The 15,616-nt window shown below is 48.1% G+C and overlaps 1 long non-coding RNA gene across 1 annotated transcript; it reads right to left on the bottom strand.

Annotated features, from left to right (window-relative positions):
- Nucleotides 1-12,201: 12,201 nt before the first annotated feature.
- Nucleotides 12,202-13,201, bottom strand: LOC140394852 (uncharacterized). The gene is made up of 2 exons (XR_011936040.1): nt 12,424-13,201; nt 12,202-12,297 (listed from the first exon to the last, which is right to left on the bottom strand). It is a non-coding gene; the product is annotated as an uncharacterized lncRNA (long non-coding RNA).
- Nucleotides 13,202-15,616: the final 2,415 nt, after the last annotated feature.

The raw sequence follows: 15,616 nt of genomic DNA, 5'->3' as shown, positions 1-15,616 counted from the left end.
AGGTTAATGGTCCAGAAGACAGTCTCTTGGCTTCTGGCGTGCAGCCAATGGGGATAACACAAAGTGACCATCAAGGACACTTCAATCTTGAACATTAATCCCTCGTGTTCATTCCAGTTTTTCAACAGAGTTGAACATTTTTCAGCATCTGCCAATCTGCAGTACACTAATGTATCAAGCTGGTGATTGCCAGGATAAACAATTCCGTCACTTTTCCCACAGCCCGATGAGAGGATTGTGTTGTGTTTGTACATGACAGATTTCTACAAAGTCCAGGGCATCAGTAATGACATCTATGTAGCCCAGTGACTCAAACAGAATTATAGGACCTTTATGAACCACAATGTATTAATGTTCAGGTTGTCTGCAAACCATCAACATAAGAAGAAAATTTCAAAGTGGGTGAGTGTTCACTTCCTAGTAGTAGTCACTGAAGTGGTTGTGTTCAAGAGTTGAGCATCAAAATTGATTAGAATAAACTGGATCACCAACAAAAAACACAATAAACGACTTCCGGTGGCGGCAATGAGTGAGTGAGCCGCACATTCGGGGGCTCTCACTCCGGCGGGATTTGAGGACCTGGTTCCCTGGTTTTGCGGTACTGCGGAGCGCTGGAAAGACGGCCACGGAGGTGCTGAGGAACGGGCAGAGCTGCATGGAACTGCGGGAGAGCAGAAAGCAGCGCAAACGGGAGAGGAAGGGACAAGGGCAAGGTGCAGGGGAAGCTGACCCAGGAGCAAAGATGGCGGACCTTCGGACCTCGGACCCGGCGATCCAGCAAGCGCTGGAAAACATGCTGCAGGTGATAAAAAGCAGTTTTGAGTCGTTGAAGCGGGATAACTTGGATCCACTTCAGAAGGCAGTGGATCAATTGAACCAGAGACTGGATGCCCAGGACGAAAAGGTTAAGGAGCTGGGAGAGGAGGTGGAGGAGCAGACGGACGCGCAGACGATTGCTGCGCTAGAAGTCGACGGGTTGAAGGAGAGACAGAGAAGACTGTTGGACAGAGTGTAGGAGCTGGAAAATAGAGCCCGCAGACAAAATCTGAGGATCATCGGCCTCCCGGTGGGGGCTGAGGGAGCAGATGCCACAGCATTTGTGGCTGACCTGTTGATGCAGCTGATGGGGCCTGAAGCCTTTTCGCGACCGCCGGAGCTGCAGGGGGCACACAGAGTACAGGCGAGACAGATGCGTCCGGGAGATGCCCCCCCGACCGATGGTGATCAGGTCCCACAGGTTTGTGGAGAAAGAGCGGGTGTTGCAGTGGGCAAAGAGCGCTAAGAGCAGCACGTGGAATAACAGTGTCCTTCGCATTTACCAGGACCTAAGCCAGGAGGTGGCCAGGCGGCGAGCAGCCTTTAAACAAGTTAAGGAGGTGTTATTTAAAAAGCACGTGAAGTTTGGTCTGCTCGTCCCGTCTCGTCTTTGAGTCACCCATCAAGGCCAACACCACTACTTCTCCGAGCCCGAAGAAGCGACGGACTTCGCGAGGGATTAGGGGCTGATCTCGAAAAAAGGACCCACGGACGCAAGCTAGGGTCCGAGAGTTATCGTTTGGAGGGATGCCTACTGTGCCTGGACTGACGGTCGACTGTTTACTGCTTTAAAGGTGCCATGTGTTGTATTTTTGGGCAGCTTTTGCCTCCGGGGGGGTCGGGGGGGGAAAGAGGTTCCCCCTCTCGTATGCTCTTTTTTTTTCTTTTCTCTTTTGTCTGCTGTTGTTGGTACCTTTCGTTGTGTTCTCTGGGTGCGCTGGAGCCTTCATTGTAACATAAAGGTGGCCGGTAAGCAATGGGGATTAAAGATGTTGGTTGGTTTTTTTTAAATGTCTATGGTTTTTATGTTTGTTTCGGGTGGGTGATATACGGGTACTGTGTTACTGTGTTGCTATTTTATTAATGCTCAGAAAGGAACGTGGGTTAACACTTTTCTGTGCACACAGCTGGAACTGTGTTGTACCTGGAGCAGCCTCGCGTTGCTGTTTGATGTTTACATCTTGTTTGATCTTTCCCATTTTAGTGAGGCTGCTCCAGTGGGTCGGAGTGGGGGATGGTGTGTTGATGAGTGGGGAGATGGGGTCGGGGAAACAATGGGAGTGAGACAAGTGGGCGCCGGAGCGATGAGTCACCGGGCTAGCAGATTGGCTAGGCAAGGGAGTCAGGTGGTGGGGGAGGGGTTATTCTGCTAACGTGGGAGGGGTCTGAAGTAGGTAATGGAGAGGAGGCCGGGGGTGGGGGCGGCCAAGAGGTGAGCCAAGAGTGGCGTGGCGCATGGGCCGGGCCCAAGAAAGGTTATGGCTGACCGGCGTGCCGGGGGGGGGGGCAACCAGGCTGATCACCTGGAATGTCAGAGGTCTAAATGGGCCACTCAAAAGGGCACTTGTGTTCGCGCACTTGTGGCCTCTAAGGCGGACGGAATTATGTTGCAGGAGACACATTTGAAAGTGTCTGACCAAACTAGGCTAAGGAAGGGCTGGATCAGCCAGGTCTTCCACTCGGGCTTGGATTCTAAGTCCAGGGGGGTAGCAATTATGATAAGCGGGTTCAATTTGAGGCGGAGGGCGTAATCGCAGATGGCGGGGGCAGATTCCTTATGGGTAAGGGGCAAGCTGGAGGGGAGGAGATGGTGCTGGTGAACATATATTCTCCGAACTGGGACGACGCTGACTTTATTAAGAGTGCTGGGGAATATCCCAGACCTAGACTCACGCAAGTTGATGATGGCCCCCCCCCATGATCCCCCCGACTTTAATACGGTCCTCGACTCGGTGCTAGGCCGGTCATGTCCCAGAACGGGTAGGCTCCCAACAATGGCAAGGGAGTTGAAGGGGGTCATGAAGCAAATGGGGGCAGTGGACCCAGAGAGAGCCAGACAGCCGACGAGAAGGGGCTACTCGTTCTACTCGCATGTTCATAAAGTATATTCTAGGATTGATTTCTTTATTTTGAGCAGGGACTGTGTGGGGGAGGTAAAGAATACTGAATACTCGGCAATCACTATTTCGGATCATGCCCCACATTGGGTGGACCTGCAGGTCGGTGGGGCGAATTACCAACTCCCGCAATGGAGGTTAGACGTAGGATTGTTGTTAGCGGAGGGGCTATGTGAGAGACTGCGCAAGTGTATGCAAAACTACTTGCAGGTGAACGATACGGGGGAGGTTTCAGCAGCGACCCTGTGGGAGGCGCTGAAGGCAGTAGTGAGGGGGGAGCTGATCTCAATTCGGGCTCCCAGGGATAGGGCGGACAGAGCAGAAATGGACAGATTGGTTAGGGAAATTCACCGGATAGACGAGGAGCATGCGGGGTCCCCGGGGGAGGACCTACTCAGGGAGAGACGGAGATTGCAGGCGGAACTGGGGGTGCTATCCACGAGTAGGGCCGTGGAACAACTTAGGAAGGCGAGGGGAGTGGTGTATGAGCATGGGGAGAAGGCCAGTAGATTGCTAGCGCAGCAACACAGGAAGGGGGAGGGGCCAGGGAAATAAGTAGAGTGGTGGACGGGAAGGGGAGCAGAGTGGAGGACTCGTCAGGACTGAATACGGTATTTCGGGACTTTTATAGTAAGCTTTACACTTCAGAACCCCCGGAGGTGCCGGAGGGGATGAAACGGTTCCTGGACGGACTAACCTTCCCAAAAGTAGGCGGGGGACTAGTGGACGGGCTGGGGACCCTGATTAGAGCGGAGGAGGTACTGGGGGGCCTAAAGGCCATGCAGTCGGGGAAAGCCCCGGGACTGGAGTGATACCCAATAGAGCTTTACAAAAAGTTCTCGGAGATAGTGGGACCGGTCCTGACGGGTTTTTAATGAGACGAGGGACAGAGGGACCCTGCCTCTGACGATGTCGCAAGCCACCATCTCGTTGATATTAAAGTGGGACAAGGACCCGGAATCTTGCGGGTCATACAGGCCAATCTCCCTGATCAATGTGGATGCCAAGGTCCTGGCGATTAGAATTGAGGACTGTGTACCGGAGGTGATTGGGGACGACCAAACAGGGTTTGTGAAAGGCAGGCAGCTGACAGCCAACTTGAGAAGATTGCTTAATATGATTATGATGCCCCCGACGGGCAAGGAGGTGGAGGTAGTGGTGGCAATGGACACCGAGAAGGCCTTTGACCGGGTGGAGTGGGACTATTTGTGGGAGGTACTCGGGCGGTTTGGGTTCGGGGAGGGACTGGTTAATTGGGTCAGACTATTGTACCAGGCCCCAAAAGATAGCGTAAGGACGAACAGGATAATGTCAGATTACTTCAGACTACATCGCGGGACCAGACATGGATGCCCACTCTCCCCGTTGCTGTTCATGCTAGCCATAGAACCATTGACGATTGCGCTGAGAGCTGCAAAGGGGTGGAAGGGAATGACTGGGGGTGGGGGAGGGAAGCACAGCGTCTCTCTCTATGCGGATGACCTGCACCTGTACGTGTCGGACCCACTGGCCGGGATGGAAAATATACTGGAAACATTGAGTAAGTTTGGCCGGTTCTCAGGGTACAAATTAAATATGGCCAAGAGTGAGATGTTTGTAGTGCAGGCAAGGGGCCAGGAGAATAGGCTGAGGGAGCTGCCATTTAGGCTGGTTGGGAAAAGTTTCCGGTACTTGGGGATACAGGTGGCATGAGACTGGGGCAGGTTGCATAAGTTAAATTTGACTAGGGTGGTGGAACAAGTGAAGAGGGAGTTTCGGAGATGGGATGCACTCCCGCTGTCACTGGCGGGGAGGGTGCAGATGGTAAAGATGACAATCCTCCCTAGATTCCTGTTCATTTTCCAGTGCCTCACGATCTTTATCCCACGGTCCTTCTTCAAAAGGACGGGCAAAATCACCATGAGCTTTGTCTGAGCTGGAAAATCCCCGCGGATGAGGAAGGCGATGTTTGAAAGGAGCCGCAGCGAGGGGGAAATGGCATTGCCGAGTCTGATCAACTACTACTGGGCGGCTAACATAGCCATGATAAGGAAGTGGATGGTGGGTATGGGGTCTATCTGGGAGCGGGTGGAGGCGGCTTCGTGCAGGGGCACCAGCTTGGCAGCCCTGGTCATGGCTCCCCTACAGCTTGCGCCGGCCAGGTACTCCACCAGCCCGGTAGTGGGGGAGGCACTGCAGATTTGGGGCCAGTGGAGAAAGCATGCAGGGGAGGTGGGGGCGTCGGTCTGGGCTCCAATTTGTGATATCCATCGATTCGCCCCCGGGAACATGGATGAAGGGTTTCGAACATGGCGGCGGGCGGGGCTGAGGAGGGTGGCCGATATGTTCCTGGAGGGGAACTTTGTGAGTTTGAGGGAGTTGGAGGAGAAAGCTGGGCTGGAAAGGGGAAATTACTTTAGGTACTTATAGGTGCAGGACTTTGTACGCAGACAGGTCCCTCCTTCAAATGCCTCCCGCCAATAGGGATCCAGGACAGAATAGTCTCTAGAGGAGAAGGAGGAGAGGGTAGAGTCTCGGATATTTACAAGGTGCTCATGAAGGGGGAAGTGTCCCAAATGGAGGAACCGAAACTCAAATGGGAGGAGGAGTTTGGCGGGGAGATGGAGGACGGGCTGTGGGCAGAAGCCCTGAGTAGGGTAAACTCAACCGCAACATGTGCCAGGCTTGGCCTGATTCAGTTTAAGGTCGTTCACCGGGCCCACATGACGATGGCTCGGATGAAGAAATTCTTTGGGGTAGAGGACAAGTGCGCTAGATGCGCGGGAGGACCAGCGAAACATGTTCACACATTTTTGGGCATGCCCTAAGCTTAGGGGGTACTGGGAGTGATTTGCGGGGTCATGTCCCAGGTGCTGAAAACAAGGGTGGTGATGAGTCCAGAGGTGGCAATTTTCGAGTTTTCGGAAGACCCGGGAGTTCAGGGGGAGAAAGAGGCCGATGTTCTAGCCTTTGCTTCCCTGATAGCCCGGCGGCGAATACTGCTAGCATGGAGGGACTCAAAACCCCCGAAGACCGAACTATGGCTTTCGGACATGTCAAGTTTTCTGGGTATGGAAAAAAATCAAGTTCGCCTTGCGGGGATCTGTATTGGGATTTGCCCGAAGGTGGCAATCATTCATAGACATCTTCGCGTAAGAGTGAACGTCAGCGGGCGGGGGTGGGGGGGGGGGGGGATTAGAGTAGAGTAGGAGGGAGAAATAGGCGGGTAGTGTCCATGGGAGAGGAGCGGGTATGTGCATTATGGTTTGGTTGAAGTGTTGGTTTTTCATTGATGTTTGCATATTTCTGTAATCTGTTACTGTTGAAAATGCCAAAAAATACCTCAATAAAATTGTTTGTTAAAAAAACCCCACAATAAACATCTTGAAGCAGCAGCTGAGCTATTGTCACATAATAGTCGCAGCCAGTTTTCCAAGACCAGTTACAGAGGGACATAGATAAGCTGCAGCGCTGGGCTGAGAGATGGCAAATGGAGTTTAATGCAGAAAAGTGTGAGGTGATTCATTTTGGAAGGAATAACAGGAAGACAGAGTACTGGGCTAATGGTAAGATTCTTGGCAGTATGGATGAGCAGAGAGATCTCGGTGTCCATGTACATAGATCCCTGAAAGTTGCCACCCAGGTTGAGAGGGTTGTTAACAAGGCGTACAGTGTGTTAGCTTTTATTGGTAGGCGGATTGAGTTTTGGAGCCATGAGGCCATGTTGCAGCTGTACAAAACTCTGGTGCGGCCACATTTGGAGTATTGCGTGCAATTCTGGTCGCCGCATTATAGGAAGGATGTGGAAGCATTGGAAAGGGTGCAGAGGAGATTTACCAGAATGTTGCCTGGTATGGAGGGAAGATCTTGTGAGGAAAGGCTGAGGGACTTGAGGCTGTTTTCGTTAGAGAGAAGAAGGTTAAGAGGTGACTTATTAGAGGCATGAAAGATGATCAGAGGATTGGATCGGGTGGACAGTGAGAGCCTTTTTCTTTGGATGGTGATGTCTAGCACGAGGGGACATAGCTTTAAATTGAGGGGAGATAGATAGAAGACAGATGTCAGAGGTAGGTTCTTTACTCAGAGAGTAGTAAGGGCGTGGAAGCCCTGCCTGCAACAGTAGTGGACTCGCCAACACTAAGGGCATTCAAATGGTCATTGGATAGACATATGGACGATAAGGGAATAGTGTAGATGGGCGTTAGAGTGGTTTCACAGGTCGGCGCAACATCGACGGCCGAAGGGCCTGTACTGCGCTGTAATGTTCTATGAACTATAACTTTGCCAAATGGTGACAAACATGCAGCAGATGATCGACATCATCTACTTATTGACAAGAGCTGAGCAAGACAAAAAGCTATGAGGAACGTCTGAGGAACCATACTGCAGGCAGCAAGACTCATTTGCTCGTCTCTTATTGGGAGAATGCAGAACAAAGAACAAAGAAACGTACAGCACAGGAACAGGCCCTTCGGCCCTCCAAGCCCGTGCCGACCATGCTGCCCGACTAAACTACAATCTTTTACACTTCCTGGGTCCGTATCCCTCTATTCCCATCCTATTCATATATTTGTCAAGGTGCCCCTTAAATGTCACTATCGTCCCTGCTTCCACCACCTCCTCCGGTAGCGAGTTCCAGGCACCCACTACCCTCTGCGTAAAAAACTTGCCTCATACATCTACTCTAAACCTTGCCCCTCTCACCTTAAACCTATGCCCCCTAGTAATTGACCCCTCTACCCCGGGGAAAAGCCTCTGACTATCCACTCTGTCTATGCCCCTCATAATTTTGTAGACCTCTATCAGGTCACCCCTCAACCTCCTTCGTTCCAGTGAGAACAAACAGAGTTTATTCAACCGCTCCTCATAGCTAATGCCCTCCATACCAGGCAACATTCTGGTAAATCTCTTCTGCACCCTCTCTAAAGCCTCCACATCCTTCTGGTAGTGTGGCGACCAGAATTGAACACTATACTCCAAGTGTGGCCTAACTAAGGTTCTATACAGCTGCAACATGACTTGCCAATTCTTATACTCAATGCCCCGGCCAATGAAGGCAAGCATGCCGTATGACTTCTTGACTACCTTCTCCACTTGTGTTGCCCCTTTCAGTGACCTGTGGACCTGTACTCCTAGATCTCTTTGACTTTCAATACTCTTGAGGGTTCTACCATTCACTGTATATTCCCTACCTGCATTAGACCTTCCAAAATGCATTACCTCACATTTGTCCGGATTAAACTCCATCTGCCATCTCTCCGCCCAAGTCTCCAAACAATCTAAATCCTGCTGTATCCTCTGACAGTCCTCATCGCTATCCGTAATTCCACCAACCTTTGTGTCGTCTGCAAACTTACTAATCAGACCAGTTACATTTTCCTCCAAATCATTTATATATACTACAAACAGCAAAGGTCCCAGCACTGATCTCTGTGGAACACCACTGGTCACAGCCCTCCAATTAGAAAAGCATCCTTCCATTGCTACTCTCTGCCTTCTATGACCTAGCCAGTTCAGTATCCACCTTGCCAGCTCACCCCTGATCCCATGTGACTTCACCTTTTGTACTAGTCTACCATGAGGGACCTTGTCAAAGGCCTTACTGAAGTCCATACAGACAACATCCACCAGAAGCATGATACTCCCAATAAACAAACAGTCCTCACCACATGTCAATTTAAACGGCAAAATGGACCTTCCACCAGCAGCAGCCAAACTAACTACAATAAAACCAGAGGATGTAGAAACAGAAGTACACCATTCGGCCCATCAAATCGGCTCCACATTCAATAAGATCATGACTGATTTGACAGGATAATCCACAACTCCACTTTCCCAATTTATCCCCATAACCCTTACTGATTAAAAATCTATTTCAGCCTCAAGCATACTTAATGACCCAGCCTGCACAGCCCTCTGCAGTAAAGATTTCCACAAATTCACTACCCTCTGACAGAAGAAATTCCTCCTCATCTCTGTTTTAAATGGGTGACCCCTTACTCTGAGATTATGCCCTCTGGTCCTAGACACTCCCACAAGGGGAAACAACATCTCAGTGTCTACGCTGTCAGGCTGCCTGAAAATCCCATGTCTCAATAAGGTTGCCTCTCATTCTTCTAAACTCCAATAAGTCAAGGCCCAACCTACTCAACCTTTCCTCATAAAGTAAATCGTTCCATAACCAGGATCAACCGAGTGAACCTTCTCTGGACTGCTTCCAGTGCTATATTATTCCTTTCTTCTGTTGCTACCTTTTTCTACATCATCCCAAGAAAACTTGTAAAGAGTGTAATCAAATCAATTTAGTATTTTTATAATAATGTACATGACTTAGAATTCATTAATCCAGTGTTCGCTAATGGTGTTGGTATATGCTTGGTTTACCCTTGAACCTAATGTGTTCCTCCACAAAGGTAGAAGTGAAGTGGCTGCTTTATAAATGTCAAGTGGGTTCACTTAAGATTTAGGTGGCCTCCTTGTGTTTGAATGAGGTGTGCCTCTGCAACTTGCTCAGCCAAACCAACTGCTGCAGTAACTGCCTCATTATTCTCTCTTTCTGGCACACACAATGCCATTTGGGCAAAGTTCTTTGACAGTTTTCATATAACACCATTATAAAGGGCAACAGCCGTATCTGTGCCCAGAGATGGATTTCCAGTTAGTGGCGCCCTGTTCTCAGCTTCAATTTTGGGTCCCCCATTCCTCGCCCCGGGACCTGAAGGCCATCCTCCACACACTCTGTCTTCCCTCACCCCTCAGACACACACTCCCTCTCCCCCCAACCCCTCGCATGCACTCTTTCATCCACCCACACTCCCTCTCCCATCCACTACCCTCACATCTCTGCTGCCACAACCCCCCCCCCCCCACCAACTCCTTCATCAGTGGTGTGGTGGTACATTTTGAGGCGCAGAAGCTTGAAATACATGTGCCGGTCATTTAAATTCTTAATCATCTATTACATTGTTTTCTACATATTGATCATTTGAGTCCCCAAACATCAGTAAAACTATTCTTTTTAAGTGAAAATTATTAGTGCCATTTGCCGTTTTATTCCGAACCACGAATCATTACTCTTTAGCATAGTAGAATCTAAGATGTGATTCAAGCCTATTAAAGAGATGAATTACAGAGCATTAGTTACAATATATGGAACAAAACTGGGCAAATAGAGTTTAGGTACAGATCAGCCATTATGGTTGAAGAAGTTCAAGGGTCTGAATGACCTGCTTTTATTCCTATGTTCCTATCTAGATATCAATAAATGGAGATTGGCACGTGTACAAGCATTCATGCATTCACGGTTTCTCCAGTAAATTCAAACTAGTCCATATTTCAAAGAACTATTAGCCAGCTAAATTAATGGTTTGCATAGTTGTAAGGACCCTCTTGTGATCCCTCGTCTAATCCTTATGACATGTTAATGCCTCCCCTGCTGGCTGGTTTTAAAATCACAGACATTTGGTTTTGAACTGAACCCCCCCTCCCCAAGCTGCTATGTGGACTGATCTTGCGGATCCCCTTTGATTCAGCATGCTTCGTGGATTAGTCCGTGATGTCATTTTGATGGACTCGGCTGCCAGCCAATCACCTCTTCTGGAATTCCGTACCTTTTCATATTTTCACTGGTGATTGGTCAAGGACTTCAGAATGTTCTGGAGAACACAGGTAAGCCATTTTGTAAAGTAGTTTTGTTGCCTTTTTTTTTTCTATACTCTTTTCCTCTGTCCTTTCTGTGGCTGTTCCAATTATGGCAATCAGTGAATTTGCCCTTCTTTCTATGTTATCTATGTCCTAATGCTTAGAGTGAGGTATCAAATGATACCACCACAAGTTTCAACCGGCTATCGATCAAAGAGCCAAACACCAGTTAGTTAGTTCAAGGTCAAGGGTACTTTATTTACACACAATTAGTCGTGCAACATAAACATTACTAGTTAACTACACCTATCGACTAAGACAACCTGTACTTAACTTCGGGCACCCGGCTTAGGTCAGAGAAACAGGGACCGCTGTTCGATTCTGGATCTATCAAGTCCGAAGGAGTAACTGCTGCTCAGCTAGGCTCATCCGTCTGGTAGCGAGCGTTGAACTTGTACTTGCTTCTGGTGTTGCTGCACTTGGAGATGGCCGTGACCGGGGTACCAGGTCCAAGAGAGGACGAACATGTGGCAAGCTCTTCTTTTTATACTTGGGGGTTTTTGCGCTCTTTTGGGTGGTCCTTCGATTTGGGCCTTACTAATTGGGTGATCCTTGATCACTCCATTCGATTCCTAACCAATAAGTGGGCGGGGATCTGGATGGCCGGGCGTGTCCCAAGCAGTCATTGACCCCATTGTTTGCGTTTCCCTTGAACAGGGAGTGGCGCCGAAATGTCAGGGACTGTACTGGTTGCTCGAGTACCAGTCGTTTGTTTTGGTGAAGATGGGCCATCAAATACTAATCGGCCCCATCAAAATGCTAATTGGTCGGAGTTTCGATACCGTCTGGACTTCTTGCTTACAAATATGCATTTCAGGCTTTGAGCCTGCCCGAGTCTTGGCTTGTCCATTTTACCTGCTAGGCTTTGCGAGTTTCTCTGTACCTAGTTGTAAGTGGCCATCCCAGGTGGCTACAGTTTCATTTTGGGGCTTAGTCCTACGAGGCAGCAAAGCAGATCTCCGTCTCAGCTCAAGTGATTTAAACTGTTCCAGCCAGGCACCGGTGGAAGTCACTCCTGTTTAAAAGCCCGCAGGCAGTTGTCAGGACTGAGAGAATTTTAAATCTCTGTTTGGGATTGCTGGTGATGTAAAATACTCTTTCTTGCAGCTCAGGCTGGCAATTAAAGTAGCCTCCAGCCAGCCTTTGAATGTTTCACTTCTGAGTAAAAGGCTAGGAAGCTGAAACTGACTTTTCTCAGATGTTTCATAACTGAAATTATGAGAAATAGGACATGGATAGTTCTTTCTGAGAGCTGTGCAGCTACAATGATGGAGTAGCTTCCTTCTGTGTTGTGAAATTCTCTGGTTCCCACATGTAAATGGGATATCATCTCAAGAAAACTGGTAACAACTAAATTCATTACTTCTCAATTGGGTAAAAAAGCTCAACTAGCTTTTCCCTCCCATATTATCTATTTGATAATGTAACATACCATAACTTCTAATCAATTATCATCGTTCCATAATATACGCAGCTAATTTTAGGTATTGCGATTGTGTTCCAAATAGGATAAACAAAGTGACAAAACCTCCAGGGTGTAAAGAAACCTCTATATTCTTAAATAATTTGGCATTACATGACCCAAGTCTTCACCTTTACAAAATATTTATTAGATTGAGAAATCTAATGAGGTCACAGTCCTGGTGCAGAGATTCTATAATAGATGTCGTTGCTTGACTTGTTCCTGCTCGTGATAACACAAAGGAAGAAAGGATATGAATCGATAAACAGGATACATTGTTCTTTTATGGAACAAAGGCTTGGATTGAACTGACTTGACCTCAGCTTAGTGCCAAGATGAGCGATTTACCTTCAAAATGTGTTCCTCTCTCCCAGGGAGCTGGTGGCGCACTTCTGTAGTCAACTGCACTGGTGGAGATGGCTGTCAGTGTCAGCTCACACCTGAACGAATGGGCCTATTTCCTGGATGCATAGTGTTCCCACACACTAACTCACTCTGTCACTCCCACACACAAAGATGGCAATCAGCCTTTTCCTACTGGGGATGAGGAGATATGCAGGGTGGAGGGCTTGAGGGGTAGAAGAGGAGGGGATTGGGGCGACAGAAGATGGGATTGGAGTGAAGGAGCAGGGATGGCGTGTGATGGAGGTATTTGACGAAGGAGGGGGATGATGGGAGTGACGAAGGAGGTGGAATGGGGGTGATGAAGGAGGGGGGAATGGGAGTGAAGGAAGGGGGGATTAAGGGGTGGTGAGAGAATGGGGAGGAAGGAATTTGGGGGCAATAGATGAGATGGGGTGTGAAAGAGGGGAGGATAATTGTGGCGAGGGGTGGGAGGAATGAGATAGAGACGATTAAACACCTGCGATTTTGATTCAAACTGCCAGGGCTGGGATGTATAGGTAGGTGCACACCTCCAATTCCAGTCTAGCCCATTCAACAGCCATTCCTGCTTTGACTTTTTCAGTTTGAACTACTGAACGCTGGACACCAATTAGCACTCCATCAGGCATGATGTGCTGCGACTGTCTCCCTCAATTCCACACTGTTGCTCCTCGCTGTGCAAATGCCTGCCCACATGCAGCATGGGTACTGTAGATCCGAACGGGTGAATGTCTCCAGTGTCTATGCAGAACTGAGAGCTGCAGCAGATCAGATAAATCCTGACCCCTCATCTGTGCCTGCTGACAATACTGACTGACCTTTGAATTGTTGGGGGTGGGGGTTTGCAATATATGTTTTTACCTGAATGGCTGTTAAAGACATTACAGAGCCTGTATTTTGGGGCCCCTGTGCCAGGGCACAGTGTGTTTCATTGTAAATCTGCCAGTCTGTGCTTAATTGACTAATGATATTTCTGCCTGACACTGCAGTACCTCCCTGAGCAATAAAGGAAATTTGTAATAGCCCTTTGTATAACTCCTCAACATTTGATTTCACCTGCACACCGAGGCCAGATAAAGCACACTAATGGAGACTGGAACCGGAATCTGGGTTTCAACAGCTATAGATGAGCATTCACAAGGTACGGCATCATTGTTGAGGCCCTCAGTCTCTGTGAAGATGACCCTGGAGTTGACAAGTGCTCCTTGTTGGGCTGCAGTTTCATTAGCCACAAGTGCACAGATTTAATTATGGCTGCCTCCACAATTACCTCTCAACATTAAATAAGGGTTTTTAATGACCCTAGTCACTGGAAAATATCAGTGCTCTGGTAAGGCCATTTCTATTTGAGAAGCAGGTCCCATAATGTCCAGTTCCCAGGGCTTTACAAGTTAAGGCATCGGCTGACCCTTTCATCAATAGGTTCCTGCCACCAGTTCTTTGCTCTGCTTCACTCAGGTTTTCTTTTCACTTCTCTCCCAAACTAAAAAATACTCTCATCATTTCTGTTCTGACTTTGGAAACTTTAGACTCTGTACTTAACAATTACCATTATGATGTCAGTTGCTATGGGAAACGAAAGTAGAATTCACTGCCCTTCGTGGCATCATTATTTACCTCCATTCAGCTTGCTTTTCCATTTATATTCCATTCAAGGAGTGGAAAATCAAGTAACAATGAAAAGGTAAAAGTGATGCATCTGGTAAATTTAAATTTGAAAGCAGAAAGTGAACTTAGACTTTCTACAGTTTGTCATATTCATTCCAAATGCATGAACTGTGTGTCTTTGTTGATCAAGGAACCATTTCTATCTCCTTGATTACACAAGATTTGCCTTCAGACTGATAGAAGACCATGCGGTCAACAGATATTGTTTGCCCGCCACAGGGTATCCAAATGGGCCCTTCACATTTCTTTCAATGCATTTGGCTCAAATTGGTTTTGCTTTAAATGTATAGGCGCACAGAAAACAAAGTATAAATTAAGAACATTAATCAGGTATCATTTACTGGTTCACCTGCTTTGCACAGATGAAGGAGACACATCCTGAGTGAGACGCATCCAGAGTGGGAATTGGAACTTGGTAATTTGGTGCAGTGAGGTAATCAGGAAAGGTAAGTGGCAAGTCTAATTTTGCTGTTTTTCAGTTAAAAATGCAGTCTGTAGCTTAGTGTCTGATTGGCTGAAGCTGCCCCCACCCTAATTGCTGAGAGGCAGTTATCTGTCAGTCACCGGAGGCCTGTTTAGTGGCTCAAGGGTGTACATTGTATTCTTCTGTTTGAAGCTTAAGTAGTGTGAGTCACGCTGGTTAGCGGAGGTCTGTATAAAAGACAGACAGAAAGCGCACTCAGTAAGCTTTGCGCAGGTGAAGGAGCCACATCCTGACTGAGTGAAACACATCCAGAGTGGGAATTGGAACTTGGTAATTTGATGCAGTGAGGTAATTCGTTGCAGAGTGGGAGAAGGTGACCTTATTGGCTGCTTGGGAATCTGTTAAATATGAAAAAAATAATAATATTGCAAAACAAATCTAATTGATTAACTAGATAGTGGAGTAACTAAACCGGAGGGCAGTGATCGGTATTTAGCATTTAACTTTACAGTAAAAATCATCTAGCGTCAGCGCCATATAGTTAATTGTAACTCAATCTAACAATAATTCAAGTGTTTATTTTGAATAAATTAATTAGTGCTTAAATGTCACTCAGCGAGGTGCAGTGCTCCAACTGTGAGATGTGGCAGATCTGTGACGCTTCCAGTGTTCCGGTCGGCTACATCTGCAGCAAGTGTAACCAATGGCAGCTCCTCACAGACCATGTGGTTCGGTTGGAGCAGCAATTGGATGCACTTAGGAACATACAGGTGGCGGAAAGCGTCATAGATAGGAGTTATAGAGACGTGGTCACACCCAAGGTGCAGGCAGAGAGATGGGTGACCACCAGAAGGGGCAGGCAGTCAGTGTAGGAATCCAGTGGTTGTCCCGCTCTCGAACAGGTATACCGCTTTGGATACTGTTGGGGGGAATAGCCTATCAGAGGAAAACAGCAGAAGCCAGAGCAGTGGCACCACGGCTGGCTCTGATGTTCAGCAGGGAGGGTCAAAGCGCAAAAGAGCAATAGTCATAGGGGACTCTATAGTCAGAGGCACAGATGGACCT

The sequence above is a fragment of the Scyliorhinus torazame genome, chromosome 18 (genome assembly GCF_047496885.1).
Source record: "Scyliorhinus torazame isolate Kashiwa2021f chromosome 18, sScyTor2.1, whole genome shotgun sequence".
Lineage (NCBI taxonomy): Eukaryota > Metazoa > Chordata > Chondrichthyes > Carcharhiniformes > Scyliorhinidae > Scyliorhinus > Scyliorhinus torazame.
The sequence above is the reverse complement of the archived record's forward strand: the minus strand, read 5'-3'. Positions and strand labels throughout refer to the sequence as shown.